This window comes from Puma concolor, chromosome F2 (genome assembly GCF_028749965.1).
Source record: "Puma concolor isolate L17-30 chromosome F2, mPumCon1.1.hap2, whole genome shotgun sequence".
Lineage (NCBI taxonomy): Eukaryota > Metazoa > Chordata > Mammalia > Carnivora > Felidae > Puma > Puma concolor.
Genome location: NC_141684.1, coordinates 55,852,957 through 55,868,531, shown reverse-complemented (window position 1 = coordinate 55,868,531; position 15,575 = coordinate 55,852,957). Strand labels below are relative to the sequence as shown.

The following is a 15,575-nucleotide window of genomic DNA, read 5'->3' as shown; positions in this document are numbered from 1 at the left end:
CAGGTTAGCTAAATAATATCAAATGAAAATCAAACGATGTCACAACCAGAGCACTTTCCTCTGTGAGTATCTGAGAGGAATAGTAAGGGATACTGTCAATATCAATATGTGGAAATGGTCCAGAATCATATGGCTGGAAGGCACCAGGAAAAACACCATCCTCTTCAGAATTGTGCCTGGGCCATATTTTCTGATCCTCATAGTTCTCTATTAATACCTTGAAGTAATAGACATGTCAGGGTCATTATCCTTTCCTGCTTTATTAAAATATTTATCTAAAATGAAAGGCTGGGGTGACAAATCATACCAGATTTTGATTCAAAAGTTAAAAGCATTGCAAGGACGACTTTTTTCAGTGCTTTGAACTATTATGTTTAAATCTCACATCTCAAAGAGACAACAAGTCCAGCGGGGAGAACATCGTGCTCTGCTTGGCCAGCATTCATTATTGCCTGAGGTCACAGAGTCCTGTGGTCAGGGTCATTTCATGTTTGTGTGTGACCTTTCAGGACATTTGTTTCCTTTTTCTTTGATTGGATGTGCTCAGCTGTGTGATTCATGCGATCAAGTTTGTAAACACAACCTGCTCACATCATTCCTTGAAAGGGTATCATTTTAATGTTTCAGAGACATCGCTGTCCTGGAAAATGGATGACCGTCCTCTGTCTCAGCTCTGATAAGGTTTAGAAGATGACCAGTGCCCAGATTCCCTCACTGAGTCAATATGCTTGGGATTTTCTGAAGTTTAATTTCCCTTCAAGAGAAGGTTTCTACATGTTATATTATCTAAAGTCAACGTTGCCTTAGAGATAGGTAGACACAGGGAAAAGAAATGAAATCAGAATCCCAGAAAGCCTATTACCCAAGTTCTCCTTATTCACCTGTCTGATAGTTTTCAACATTTTTGAAATTTTTGTTTTTGCTCAGCATCTTGACTCTTACCATTTGGTATCATTGGAACAAGTATCCATGCTGAGCACTACACTGGTTGCCATAGGAGATGTGCAGCGTGGGGTCATGCCTGAAATTTATATGGACTTGAACTCAAATCACAATTCTTCCACTTGCCACATCTGTGAAATGCTGTGCGTGTCATTTAACTTCACTGGCATCGGTTGTCTTATACGGGAAAAGCAGCTAACTGAAAAAGAAATGATAAAGATGAAGGTGATGATGAAGACAATGGTAGAGATGCAAACCTGTACAGTGAATTTGTGCACATTAGAAAATGGCATCCACTCTTTCTCCCTTCGCTCTACATTCATCTCAGAAATGTGTCATATTTTGGTTTTGTTCAAATAAGCCACTGCATAGTCATCTGATGAAAAATTGTCATAAATGTGATGTGATGTTTATGATGAAAATAGTGCCTTTAGATGTGATGCCCTTGTAGAGTGGATGGCATGCACAACCAAATGCAACCGTCCTGAAGATCATGTGACATACTGTGTCTAAGAGCCCAGTGTGGGGGTGCCTGGGTGGCTCAGTCAGTTGAGCATCCGACTTCTGCTCAGGTCATGATCTCGTGGTCGTGGTGTTGAGCCCCACATTGGGCTCAGAGCCTGGAGCCTGCTTTGGATTCTCTGTCTTCCTTTCTCTCTGCCCCTCCCTTGCTCATGCTCTATCTCTCTTTGTTTCCTCCCCAAAATAAAATAAAATGTTAAAAAATGTTTAAAAAAAGATAAAATGCCCAATATGAAACATATATTGAGCACTCTAAAAATGTTGAGCATTATAATCAAAGTATTTGTAATTTGCTGTTCAGTACCAAGAATATCATCAAGACTCTCAGAGAATATTTTTTCTTTTAATATTTTTAAGATCGTCCCTATAAGTCCACTGCTTTCTGTAAAAATAAGAATGAATTGGCAGATGTTGGAGTGAGACCAAGATTAGCATTAGACACAGTAGACACAGATCATGTCATCCAAATTCGTGCTGTTTGGGGTGGTAGTACTATGTTTTGGAAGAAACTCCAAGTACCAGATGGCAAAACAGAGTATGAAGTGTCAGGAAGACCTAGGTTTAAGTTATATAATGAGAATGAAATAGATATCATCATTATCACCATCATTATTAATATTATTATCCCAAGGCTTCTGGGTGGCTCAGTCCATTCAGCGTCTGACTCTTGGTTTCAGCTCAGGTCATGATCCTACGGTTTGTGAGTTTTACCCTGCATCAGGCTCTGCACTTATAGCACAAAGCCTGCTTGGGATCTCTCTCTTTATCTCTCTCTCTTTTTCTCTTCCCCTTCCCTGCCCATTCTCTCTCTCTCTCTCTCTCTCTCTCTCTCTCTCTCTCTCTCTCTCTCTCAAAATAAATAGATAAACTTTAAATTATATATATTATTATCCCTACTTTACAAATAAATAAAATGAGACTCACTAACTTGGTCACAATCACACAGCCAAAAAGTAATGGGCCCAGAATTCAAAGCTCAGATCCTTTAAACACTAAGGTTGTTGTTCATAATTACTGATCTTTCCTACCTGGGCAAGAGATGCTGAAAGTCAGAGCTAGGGTAGAGACAATAGTTATGGATAGGAAAAGACAAATCAGAGAGATTTGTTAAGTAAAAACACTTGGACTTGAGAGAGGGGATGGAGAAAGAAGTGTCAGACATGATTTCTAGGTTTTAGACCACATAAATCATGTTTCTCTAACTGGAAAAAAAAAATCTAGAAGAACAGATGTGGAAGGAAGAGTTTTACTTAGGTTTTGCATGAATTTTAGGTACCTAAGAAACTTTCCAGTAGAATTGTCCATTGACAACTTTGTATTAAGTTCTAGAATATTTCAGGACAGATTAAGATTAGAATATGTATTTGGAAGTTATTGTGCATGGATGATAGGGACTGAGATCATTCAGAAAGATTTTGTAGAGTTAGGTAAGAAGTGCACTAGGACTAAACCGTGAGGAACTCCTTTTCCTAAGGAATGAATAAGGATGATCACGGATAAAAAATTAACAGTGGGAACTCGTGGTGTTAACAATGGTAAAAAGAGAGACAGAGAGAGAGACAGAGAGAGTTTCAAGGAGGCAATAGTGGCAAAAAGAGATTAACAATGAGAAAAGAAGCTGCCTAGAGACAATAAAAAGATTAACCGGGTGTGAAGGACCCAACTTAAATGAGAAGTCACAAACTGAAATGGCATAAACTCATATGATTCTGTAATCTTCTCAAACAGTAGTAAGTAATTGGACAAAAGATTTCAGAAGATTTACAGAGCAGAAAAGGATCAAAGTGTTGAGATTCAGGATAATGTGTTTAAGTGCTGGACCATGCCTGTCTAAGTAGGGCATTAAATGAGTTTAAAAATGGAGATTATATACCGGGTGGGTGAAGTGGGGGAGGGGACATAAAGGTTGGAAAAATCTCCATGAGTTTGGAAAGCATAAGAAGTTGAGATCAGTGTGTGGAATGTAAGAATTTTAAATTGCACACATAGAGAAATGCTTAGATGATAATAAAAGTTCAGGTATAACTTTACTAGTCAGGAAATAACGTGAAGTAAAAGTTAAGTTTTATAGAGTTAAGGAAGTTCAATGTTAGGTTGTCATTATGCATAGAGAAATCTCTCAGGAGGGAAGCTGTCCTTGTGCTGGTCAGGGATAACCATGAGTTAGAGGCCAATGTCTATAGGTAGACAACGGAGAAAGGAGGACGGTAACAAATCTGGAAGGAGTGAACATCATTGCAGGAAGGTGTTTTGTAAGAGGTCATAGGGATAAGGGTTTGAGACAACGATGTGGGTCTTGGGAGTTGCACACACTAACTATGGTCTTAGTTAGGCATAGGAAATGAAATCTGTTATTCAGGAAAATAAGTATGTTTTGCTTTGACTGAGAAGCGAGGAAAGATACCAGAAGAGGTGAAGAATTTAGGGGAATTTTTTTTAAAGGCAAAACATAATATCCAGAGAGAGCAAGAGAGACAATGGAGGGAAGGGCTGGAAAAGGAAGGGTAGAGGAGTAATGGGCTGGAAGGAGGATGGACACAGGACTGGGGTGGCCTGCCTCTTAGGCACTGACCGAGCACCATGAAGGTGAGAAGCCTGGAGACGTTTTCTGGTCTCAAATTTCCCAGTCATGGTAAAAGTGTTTTGGGGCCCCAAAACAACTTTTGGTGGAGAGCACCAGGTGATGTGTGCCTAGGTTTCTGTAAGCGTCTCCTTGCTGCCTGTTGAGATACTACATGTGGAATCCTGGGAATGCCTAAGGAGACAAAGTATTTGAAATCAGTGTTCCCAGTCATACTACAGAATGCCCAGTTGCTTCTGCTTGATATTGTGGGAACGCCTTGAAACTGGAGTCAGATAAACCTGGATATAAATACTAGCTCTGGGGTGCCTGGGTGGCTCAGTCGGTTAAGTGCCCACTCTTCTTGGTTTCTGCTCAGGTCATGATCTCACAGTTCCCGAGATCAAACCCTGTGTGGGGCTCTGCGCTGACAATGCAGAGCCTGCTTGGGACTCTCCCTCTCTCTCTGCCCCTCCTCCACTCACACATGCTCACACACACACACACACACACACACACACACACACACTCTCAAAATAAATAAATAAACAAACAAAAAATACTAGCTCCACAAATTTTGGAGCAATGTCCAGTGATTTACCAAATTTTGGAAACTTCCATTTTCTCCCTCACAGGGTTGCTACGGGGAGCAAACAAGAGCACATCCATGAAAAGCTGGCAGTCTGTAAATATTAAAGCCAGTTTGGGGAACTCACTTAATGCCCTCTCCTAAGTATCAGACAAAATGGACAAATGGCTAGGACTGCTGTTTTCATGGTATTTGGCCTTGGACAAAAACAACACAATATGTTTCTTAGCTTTACTGCTAGAAAACTTTGTTTTCGGGAAACTGTCAACAAATACACGTTAAGTGACTCCGCAGCTTACTCCAGACCATCCGTTATCCTCCTTTCTCTGTGCACACTCAGTGGTTGATTCTGGTGTTCGGTGACCTTCAAGGGATCAGAAGTCACTACCACCGCCACCACCGCCGTCGCCACACTCACTGCTGGGGGCAGCTTCACCATTTGAGACTCATTCAGAACAAAACAGCTCAGAGAAACCAATGAGAGTGACAGAAAGCTGATTGTGTTTGGGGAACATCGTGAACCTACTTAGTTCTGTGTTTCAGAGGCCGTTGTGGCCTTCCTGGAGCTTGTAGACAGGTAGCACACCCACAGTGTCCTCACTTTTATGAACAAATTCCTGTGTCCTAACTGCTAGACAAAGGCCTGGTTGCAATTTTTTGTACCATAGTAAGGGAAATCAAAATTTATTTATGTTGAGAAACTCCCTGTTATGGATTGAATTGTGTTCCTGCCACCCCCCCCCCAACAAATGTATATGTTGAAGTCTTAACTCCCAACACCTTAGAATGTGAATGTATTTGGAAACAGAATCTCTACAAAGATGGACTCCTAATCCACTATTGTGAGTGGTCCTTACAAAAGGGGGCAATTTGAACTTCAACACACATATGAGGAGATGCCATGTTAAGATGAAGGTAGAGATTGGATGATGCTTCTACATGCAAAGGAATACTGAAGAGTGCTAGAAAACCACCAGAAGCTAGCATAGAGAAACATGGAACAGATTCTCCACCACAGCCCTCAGAAGGGACCAACTTTTCTGACACTTGATCTCAGATTTACAGCCTCCAGAACTGTGAGATGATAAATCTCTGCTGGTTAAGCTATCTAGTTTGTGGTACTTTTTTTATGGCCGCCATAGCAAACAGATACATTCCCCATCCCACCCCCATTCCCACCCAACCCCCATTGAGATCACTGGTAATAAAATGGGATAATACCAAACCAGGAAGCTCCATGACATCCCATGCCGTGTTGTGTTTGTTTGCCAGTATGTCCCTTAGCACCTAGGACCATGCGTGGTACGCAGAGGTAGTCAACAACTATTTTTTCGGTGATTGGTTAAATTTATTCAACCTCTGTACCAGGTACCACACACATGATTTTTAACTTTCTCAGTTGTGCAAGTTAGGCATTGTTAACGTCACTTATATAACAGTAGAAACTGACTCAGGGAAAATAATGTACGAGACAGAATGAGGATAGCCTATTGGGAAGAAACGCTCCCGCACTGAGATCTGTCTCTGTCAGTTATGGTGTGAATTTAAGCAATTGGTTTAACCTGTGTGAGCTCATTTTCTTCATCTATAGTATAGGGATGATACCAAAATATGCTTCAAAGGGTAGTCATGAGGATGAAATAAGATACCCCATGAGAAGCTGCATGGAGCAGACAATACATAAAATTTAGTCTTTTTAAATTTTTCATTTTGAGAAGAACCATTAACGTGAAACCTACCATCTTCCATTTTTAAGTGTACGACACAGTATTGTTAACTATAGAGACAATGCCGTAGAGCAGATCTCTAGAACTTTTTTACCTTGGGTACCTAAGATGTATATGCATTGAATAGCAACTTCTCCTCTCCTCCTCCTCCCACCCCCTGGCAACCACCATTTCTCTTTTTTGCTTATGAGTTTGACTATTTTAGATACCTCATATAAGTGGAATCATGCAACATTTGTCCTCCTATGACTGGCTTATTTCACTTAGCCCAATGTCCTCCAGGCCCATCCATGTTGTTGAAATACGGCAGTATTTCCTTCTTTTTAAAGGCTGTATGTGTATACCACATTTTCTTTTATTGTCCAAAGTTACACAGATTAATAAACAGCTGAGCCAAAACTAAAACTCTGATTTATTGACTCCAAACCTTAATTATCCTCTTTAGAGCAAGCCACGAGGTTTAACATACCTAGTCTATTCTTTTCAAATGGCCAACCTCTAGGAATTAAAATCCCATAGGTACTGATATGAACTTAAACTTTCCACCTTCCTTCTGGAAAGACGTCACATGATTGAAAGTGATCTGTCTTCTTTAGCAAGGAGCTCCAACATGGGGAAAATACAAAACAGAAGATGAAATAAAAATAAGCATTGGTACAGCATGTGACTCTTGATCTTAGGGTTGTGAGTTCTAGCCTCATGTTGGGCACCATCAGCACTAACAAATTTTTTCAAAAATGAGCAGCTGGATCAGGACCCAATGACTAATACCCCATGTTTTGCGAAGTTTGATGAATGGGTCCCTAAGGTCCACAGAGGCCCATCTCTTTGAAGAGGCAGCTCAGCCAAAGGCAAAGAAATTTCAACCTTTTCTTTGTTCCAGGTCTACTAAAATGGAAGGATAAAGTCTCCTGGGATCTGGGTGAACTCCCACCATAAAATAAGCATAAGTTTTTCAACTTTGCCTATTTATTTTCATGCCAAAGAGCAACCTGTTGAAATACATTCGTGGGTTTTCATTAGTCAGTATCCTTCTCTTTTGTTGCCAAGAATTCTTTTACAAAAGATGAGTGAGACCAAAATTCTAGCTGTTGGATGCAAATGGGTAGTCATGAGTCACACTCAAGCTCAGCCAGAAAAGAGAATACAGGCTGCTTTATCATTTAAGTCAAGCATAACATTTGAAATGCAAAACATATATTGAATTATTTTCTCTTAAAAAATGGATCTAATGCACATTTAGGGAAGGTTCATTGAACAGATGAAGTATTTAATCGTGACTTTTCCTTTTCTCTCTAACATATGTCTATGCCCAAAAAGGTTATATCAATTCAGTACAAGCAACATCCCTGCCAAAATTAGAAGAAAAGAAGATCATTCCATACTTTTAGGTTGTTTTGTTTCTTTTCATGTCAGTAAGACTTCTGTGAAGTTGCTGTGTTTCTCCTGGTGCCCAAAATAGTGCTCCCCACGACACTTTAGAAAATGAGCTCTCTTAGAGAGCTGAGAACCTACTTTTCTTTAAGTTTTTATTTATTTATTGTTTTGACAGAGAGAGAGAGACAGAGACAAAGACAGAGAGAGAGTGCTGGTGAGAGGCACAGAGAGAGGGAATCCCAAGCAGGTTCTGCACCATCAGCATAGAGCCCAACCCTGAGCTTGAACTCAGGAACCATGAGATCATGACCTGAGCCAAAACCAAGAGTCAGATATTTAACTGACTGAGCCACCCACACACTCTGAGGACCTACTGTTAATCAATGCTTTCTCCCTGTGTGTGGAAAACACACACATCATTCTCTTTTCCTCATCCCCTTTGCCCTCCTCCCTCTTGCACTTCGATTTGGCCCAGTGTTACTACTTCCTCCGTCCTGATTTTCAGACTTCACAGGTGCAAGATATATGGCTATACAATACCGGTACTCCTTGTTTCATGATAGATAAGGAGTTTTAATAAATTCATAAGGAAACCGCTCATTGAATTTTAAAAAAATATTTTATGCAAAGTTACTGCCACCTTGTTAATGCTAAGAAGAAATGCTACGACAGCACCAGAGTTAATGCTCCTCCTGGCTCTGGCCTCCCCAAATGAAAATATAGATAATTGATAACAGGTTTGGGTGTGGGAAAAATTCAGCAGTGAGGGAACATCTGCAGAGTGTGATATGTCAGGGGATGCTATTAATAGACTATTGCAGGCTCCTGCCTGGGGAATGAGCAAGGAAGTTAAATCTTGCATATCTATAGAGGTTTCATTTTAAAAATGGCTTTCTCTATACCTCTGTGTTTGTGTGTTTCCATGTCACTCCAGTATTTATTATTATAAGTAGCAAATCAGGCTTTTGAGTGTAGCACAAACAGCAGTGACCGTGAGAAACAATATATGTATTCATTCAACTCTAACTGGTATGCCCCAGCTTTCACCAGCTTTTAAGGGAAGAAAATTAGTTCATATTTAATCCCCCCAATTATTTTGTTTCTGACTCTCCAAAGGCTCATGCCAGAAAGTGCAGTTTCTGTCCCAGACTCTTTTCAACTAGCTCCCAGTTCTTCAGAGTGCTCACACGTCCCTGACAATCAGTTCTAGTCATCTTTTCAAGCCACCAGGGACGTATGAGCTCCCCTTCACATTTGCCTTAATGGCATTGCTAGCAACCACTGGCCACCACATTAGCCATACAGAAAATTTGCTACTGCTGTGGCCACTGGAAAGGGTAGAACTTAGCACCCCCCAAATCCAGGCAAGAATGGGAGATGGAGTGGAGGAACAGGAGGAAAGGAATCTAAGATAAAGTTTCTTCATTTCTGATGGGTTTGTGGTAGGCAGAAGAGTTCCCCAAAATGTCTAAATCCTAATCTCTGGGACCCATGAAGAGATTACCTTACAAAGAAAAGAGGACCCTAATAAATGTAGTTAAGGTTAAGGACCTTGAGATGGGCACATTATTAACGTGGACCCAACCTAATCATATGAGTCCTTCAAAGCAGAGAGTCTTTCCCAGCTGAGATCAGAGTCAAATGGAGATGTGAAAAAGGAAGAAGGATCCAAAAGACGCAATGTTTCTGGGTTTAACATTTTTTTTAATGTTTATTTGAGAGAGAGAGAGAGAGAGAGAGAGAGAGAGAGAGAGGACAGAACATGGGCAGGGGAGGAACCGAGAGAGAGGGAGACATAGAATCTGAAGCAGACTTGGGGCTCTGAGCTGTCAGCACAGAGCCCAATGCGGGGCTTGAACTCACAAACTGTGAGATCATGATCTGAGCCGAAGTTACTGCTTAACGGCCGCTTAACCGACTGAGCCACCCAGGTGCCCCTCTGGCTTTAAATACAGAGGAAGGAGGCCATGAGCCCAAATGTGCAGGCGCTTCCAGAAGCTAGAAAAAACAAGGAAATAGATTTTTCTCCAGAAGGAAGTTCAACCCTACCCACACTTTGATTTTCACGGAGTGAGAACTTTAATTTCTGACCTACAAAACTGTACGATAATAAATTTGTGCAGTCCATACCACTAACTTTATAATAATTTATTACAGAAGCAATAGAAAAGGAAAACAAGGTTGTCATGATTTAGCGATTTGGCTCTTTTCTTCTGTCGTTATCACAGACGTGCTTCCAATCAGGCTTCCAGTCCTGCTGGCTCCAGGGCTCACTCATCAGAGGTCAGCCCACCATGACTAGGCACAGTGGGAGGAAGGTATTTTTTTTCCCTTCACAGTATAGTCAGCAGAGATGGCCACCAGCCAACGCGTGACAGCTCTTTCTAGTCACTTGCCCTGGAGCACAAGCTCGTCAATAGGGTGACTGACTGCCGGAAGAAGCAAATTACGGATTTCAAAATGAACACTGCCTTTTAACCTTCACCTTTGATGCCGAAATCCGTCTTCAATTCAAATTCTCTTGTGCTCAGCTTCGTCAGCGCAGCTATTCTCCTCTTTGCAAACTCTTTCTAGCTTCACTTTTAACCAGTAGAGAGTACTGTGGGAATCGTGCGGTGCCAGTTCCGAGCATCGCCCTTAACTATCTATCCCTCCTTGTTAAGCAGCAGTCCACAACCAGGACAGCACCATCTACCCAGGCATCTCCTTCAGTCACTTCTCATCTAGCGTGTTAGCACCATGTTTAACGTGCAGGTGTACCAGTTGTAGAGTTTGTCCGAGAGGCAAGGGGTATGACCAGGCTCCATCCAGGGCGTGATCCACTAGCAGCTAGGCACCCAGAGTCATCCAAACACATACGGGTACTTCCCCCACCCCTGTTTCTCTTATCTAAGAGTATTAGGATAATTTCATCATCTCTATCTACCTATCTACACACACACATGAGTTAGCACATCTGCTTCCGCTAATCAAGCCCACTGGATAATGACTCTGCCTTCCAACGTGCATAGCCTTAAGCATGGCATTGATGTGGATGTGTATATAAATGGTTATTTATTTGTGTTAGCATACATCTAAGTTTGATTTGATTTAACAGATACAATAACACCAAAGGCATGGTAGTGAAGTATGAGTGGCAAGGACGAATTCTAATTTAAAAAATATGCTCTGAAGAAGACTACTGTACTAGTATACATGTTTCGATCCCTACCATATCCCCTCGCTCTTCATGAGAACCATACGAAATAATTACCACTACCTCCAATTTTCAGGAAGGAAACATGTGCACAGAAGTATATGAACTTGTCCAAAGTCTCCTATTACTGATATTCATCCAGGTTTTCAGTCCTGGTCCTCCTCACACTTTATTTTAATATAATTGATTGTCAAATTGGCTAACATACAGTGTGTAAAGTGTGCTCTTGGTTCGGGGGATAGATGCCTGTGGTTCATGACTTACATACCACATCCAGTGCTCGGTCCTCCTCGCACTTTCTATAGCCCTTTCTGTTCCTTCACTGCTCTTGACCTAGTTCCACCAAAAGGTTGGATAGCCATCTATTTAAACAAACATCTTAAATAAACATGGTTAGGATCATGTTTTGTTTTTTTCATTAAAAAAATAAATCTTTATCTTATATCAAAGCAAACGAAATTTCTCTCAATCGGTTTGTAAAATGCCGGCGTTACAGATTCTTGCCAAAGACTGCAACCTTAAACTCTTGCGATCCAAACCTTATCCGAAGCCAGTCCAGGAGAAATGTTATTTCTGGAATAATTTTTATATGATGCATTCCATTGATTACCAGAGAAATCCACATTTAAACGGCACTGGTTTGGCTCAGTGATACAGGGCAATGGAAAAAACAACTCCGTCAAATTCATAGTCTAGTGTCAGGTGCTACGAAGAACAGTTTGTCTTTATTAGATCCCAGGAGAGAAATTTCTCTCGTAATTCAGAATCTGAAAACACTGTGGTCTTCTTGAATACTGCTTAGTTTTTCATCTTTTGTAGACTCTAAATCTTATAAGCAACTATATTACCTTCCTTTCGCTGGCCTTAAAGGAAGTTTTCAGTCAACTTCACAGACATATCGCAGGATTACGTGTATGTTTGGCTGCAGCATAATTGTATTCTTAGTTTTACTATCATCTTTTTCCTTCATCTTATCTACCTCATTTATTCTTCTTGTTCGATTAAAATAATTTCATGCATGTGTATAATCCTCAAAAGTTTAAAGGAACTTGGTGGCTAACGTTAAAAGAGATAAGATGAATTTTTGGTTCTGTAAAGCCAACTTAATAGCCAAATCATGTAGCTTTCTATATTTCTCACTGCATGCTGAAATGAAGCTTGAATAATCCTAAAATTACATGACTACTATTCTTAGGTGATCCTTTATAAATACCCACTGATCCAGCTGAACTTCGGGAGGAGCTCTAGGGAAAACTCCTCAAAATAAAGATTGCTGGCAGGAACCTAAATATCGACATTATCTAGGTCATGGTAAAACAGGATTGGTATACCCTTAAATTTTCCAAGTGTAGTTAAAAGTGTTGAGGTTTTGGGGCGCCTGGGTGGCGCAGTCGGTTAAGCGTCCGGCTTCAGCCAGGTCACGATCTCGCGGTCCGTGAGTTCGAGCCCCGCGTCAGGCTCTGGGCTGATGGCTCGGAGCCTGGAGACTGTTTCCGATTCTGTGTCTCCCTCTCTCTCTGCCCCTCCCCTGTTCATGCTCTGTCTCTCTCTGTCCCAAAAATAAATAAAAACGTTGAAAAAAAGTGTTGAGGTTTTATTTCGAACTGGAATTATAGATACAGACTTCGGAATTGGTTAAATTTGAGCCAAATCCAGAACATCACCCCCTTACTGTCTTCATAACACTCCTTCCTTGCATTTCACTTTCCACTATTAGAAGTTTTAAGTTGTTTAGATGATCAAGTGAGATAATGTATGTAAGCACTCAGCACAGTGCCTAGCATGGAGTAAGTCAACTACTACTATCATTACTGTTATTACCATTAGCATTATTGCTATCTCAAAATAATAAATATTGGCCATTGCTGTTGCTACCAGTATTATCTCAGAATAAAAAGTGGCCCCACAAGGACATCTAAAACCTACGATGGTACTTTGCTCAGAGGTAGCAATGAATCTACTTTAATGGTCACAAAGTATTTGTTAGAAACTCCAAGGTTTTCATGTCAGTATATTAAAGAAGCAGAAGCTTTTGAGTACAAGAGTTATCAAACACCTACCTGTATTATAGTTCCTATAAGGTGTGCATATGAATGCATCCTTAGAAACCATGAGGATCACTAGCTTTGAAATGAACCTCTGTATAACTAAGTGATTTAACTTGCTGGGTAGAGTTATTTACTTCCTCTACATGGTTGCCAAAGCAGTTGTGCCAAAAGTGATGTTAGTTTGGTACGTATCATACTTAAATATCCTTCCTGATTATTAACGATGGACTAATTGAACTGCTCCTGGAAAATATTAGAGGAACCTGGATATAGAACATTGTGTCTGTTTTTTCTCTGTTGTTTATCAATTTACCTACCTGTTCATCTACGTGTAGTTTTTTTTCACTCAAGTGAAATATAAGTGAGATATTTTGAGTCAGATTTTCAGTTTAGGAATTTATTTTCCCTAAGAAGTGAGAGTCCCAAAATATTGCAGGTCAGCTATGCTACACCTAAAAATATACCGATATGTTATCCCTCTCAGAGCAGATGTCATTTCCTGAAGACTTTTGGCCATTAACACAGCTGATGTTTATTTAAAAAATTGATTTTAGCCAGTGTGACACATCTATTTTTATATTTATGATTTTGTACTTAATTGATAATTTTATTCACAGTAGGGACTGTTTCTTCCTTTTTTGTTCACTTCTAAATGGCCAGTGCCTTGAATGGGTGTGATACTTGGTGGGCATTCTACTCATTGAATTACTGAATGAATGAATAGATACGTTAAATTTCAACCTGCGAAAGCAATAAATAATACTTACAATCACAGTTTTGACTAAAAATATTTTCAATAGTATGTAACGAGGGTCCCTTATGCAGCCAGTTCAGTAAAGCAACAAAATTTGATGTAATGCTGTTTTGCTCATTTCTATTTCTTGCAATGCTTTGTCTGAGAAGTCTAAGTGATGATACAAGCCATCAGTGTTTCTGGAATTGCAGGCATTGTGAACTTGGTGTATCTAGAACAAATCTTGACTTAACAAATCTAAAATATTCCCTTTTTAGGCCTCCAAAGTATAAATTAAGCTTCTAATAAATCATCTTTCTTATTTAGCCAGGTTTAAAAATCACACTCAACCAGATTCTGATTTTTGAATCCCATTTTCTTATCCTTATAATTGTTTAGTAAACTTCTAAATGATTTAAAAATCCTAGATGGAGGGACGCCTGGGTGGCGCAGTCGGTTAAGCGTCCAACTTCAGCCAGGTCACGATCTCGCGGTCCGTGAGTTCGAGTCCCGCGTCGGGCTCTGGGCTGATGGCTCGGAGCCTGGAGCCTGTTTCCGATTCTGTGTCTCCCTCTCTCTCTGCCCCTCCCCCGTTCGTGCTCTGTCTCTCTCTGTCCCAAAAATAAATAAAAACGTTGAAAAAAAATTAAAAAAAAATAATAAAATAAAAATCCTAGATGGATTTAAGTAATTCTAATTATTTGAATTCACTTTGCAAACCTTTCCCAGCCTATGACTTAAAAAATGTTTAATATGTCTTTTTTAAAGATAGCTATTAACTAAGCTGAAATATTCTCCACACACTTCATTATGTACAAAAGCTTCAAAAGTGTTCTGAATAAAAATGACTTGCTAAGATTCAGTAATATATTATCTCATATTTACATAATTCATTAATAGATTTACATATAACTATCAAATAATTGTTCTGGTTATGCTTAGAATTTAAAATTTTTCTCATCTTTCAGATAATACAAAATAATTTCCAGTGTAATTCTCTCAGTATTTGTCTTATCTGATTATGTGCATGTATAGTTGACATTTTTTGAATATTAATCATACTTGGAAAGAGCAAAAAATAGATTCTTTTTCATTCTAGGTATTACTGGCTTCTGGGTAATTATTGAACAGAATGATTTTTTTTCTCAAATTTACCACATAAAGGAAGATCTTCCATGTTTTCCTTCCAATCAAGATTCAAAGTATATCGCTATCAGGAACTCTAGTATAAGCACCATTGCTTTTATGTTTCACATAAATTCTGTTTTAAAAAAATGATGGTTCTGATGTTTGTGAAGATCAGCCCATCCTGGTTCTTCAGTAAGGCAATGTGATGAGTGGTCCTGGCTTTCTGAAATGCCAACAAACACCTGTGAAATGAATTATGTTGGAATTCCAGGCATTTCAGGTGGTATCCTGAGAATATGCACCAACAGGGCACGTTGAGAATATGTGCCAACAGGGCAAGAAGAATAGAATCTGTAGAACTGTCTTCATGCTTATCTGAGGACCATAAATCCCCACTTGCTATGCCCTGTCTTCCCATAAAGATAAGCATGAGAGAGACATGTGAGTCCCCATTTATGTCTAAATCTATGGGTTTCCAAATCACCAAATGCCATGAGATAATTGTTCTTTATTTATCACTGCAGACTTTTATGATTAGACACCTCTTCTGCCTCTGACAGATACACTGCAGCAGCTACTTGCAAGTTCATTTTTAAATGGTAAATGTCTGTGCAGAGCTAGATTTACTGGGAAACAAAATTAAAACTTTTATTAAAAACTGCCTATGTGGCAGAATTTAATTTAATGGGTAAATGTAGCATTAAGCTTTTTTTTCAAAGCCTCTGAGGAAACATATTTGTCTCCCCTAAATAA

General features: G+C 39.7%; 1 protein-coding gene and 1 long non-coding RNA gene across 6 annotated transcripts in view; both read left to right on the top strand.

Annotated features, from left to right (window-relative positions):
* LOC147572031 (uncharacterized) overlaps positions 1-15,575 on the top strand; it is a 602,793-nt gene that overhangs the window by 367,591 nt on the left and 219,627 nt on the right. The gene's annotated exons all lie outside the window — the stretch shown is intronic.
* Positions 11,345-13,735, top strand: LOC147572033 (uncharacterized). The gene is made up of 2 exons (XR_015247065.1): positions 11,345-12,279; positions 12,505-13,735. It is a non-coding gene; the product is annotated as an uncharacterized LOC147572033 (long non-coding RNA).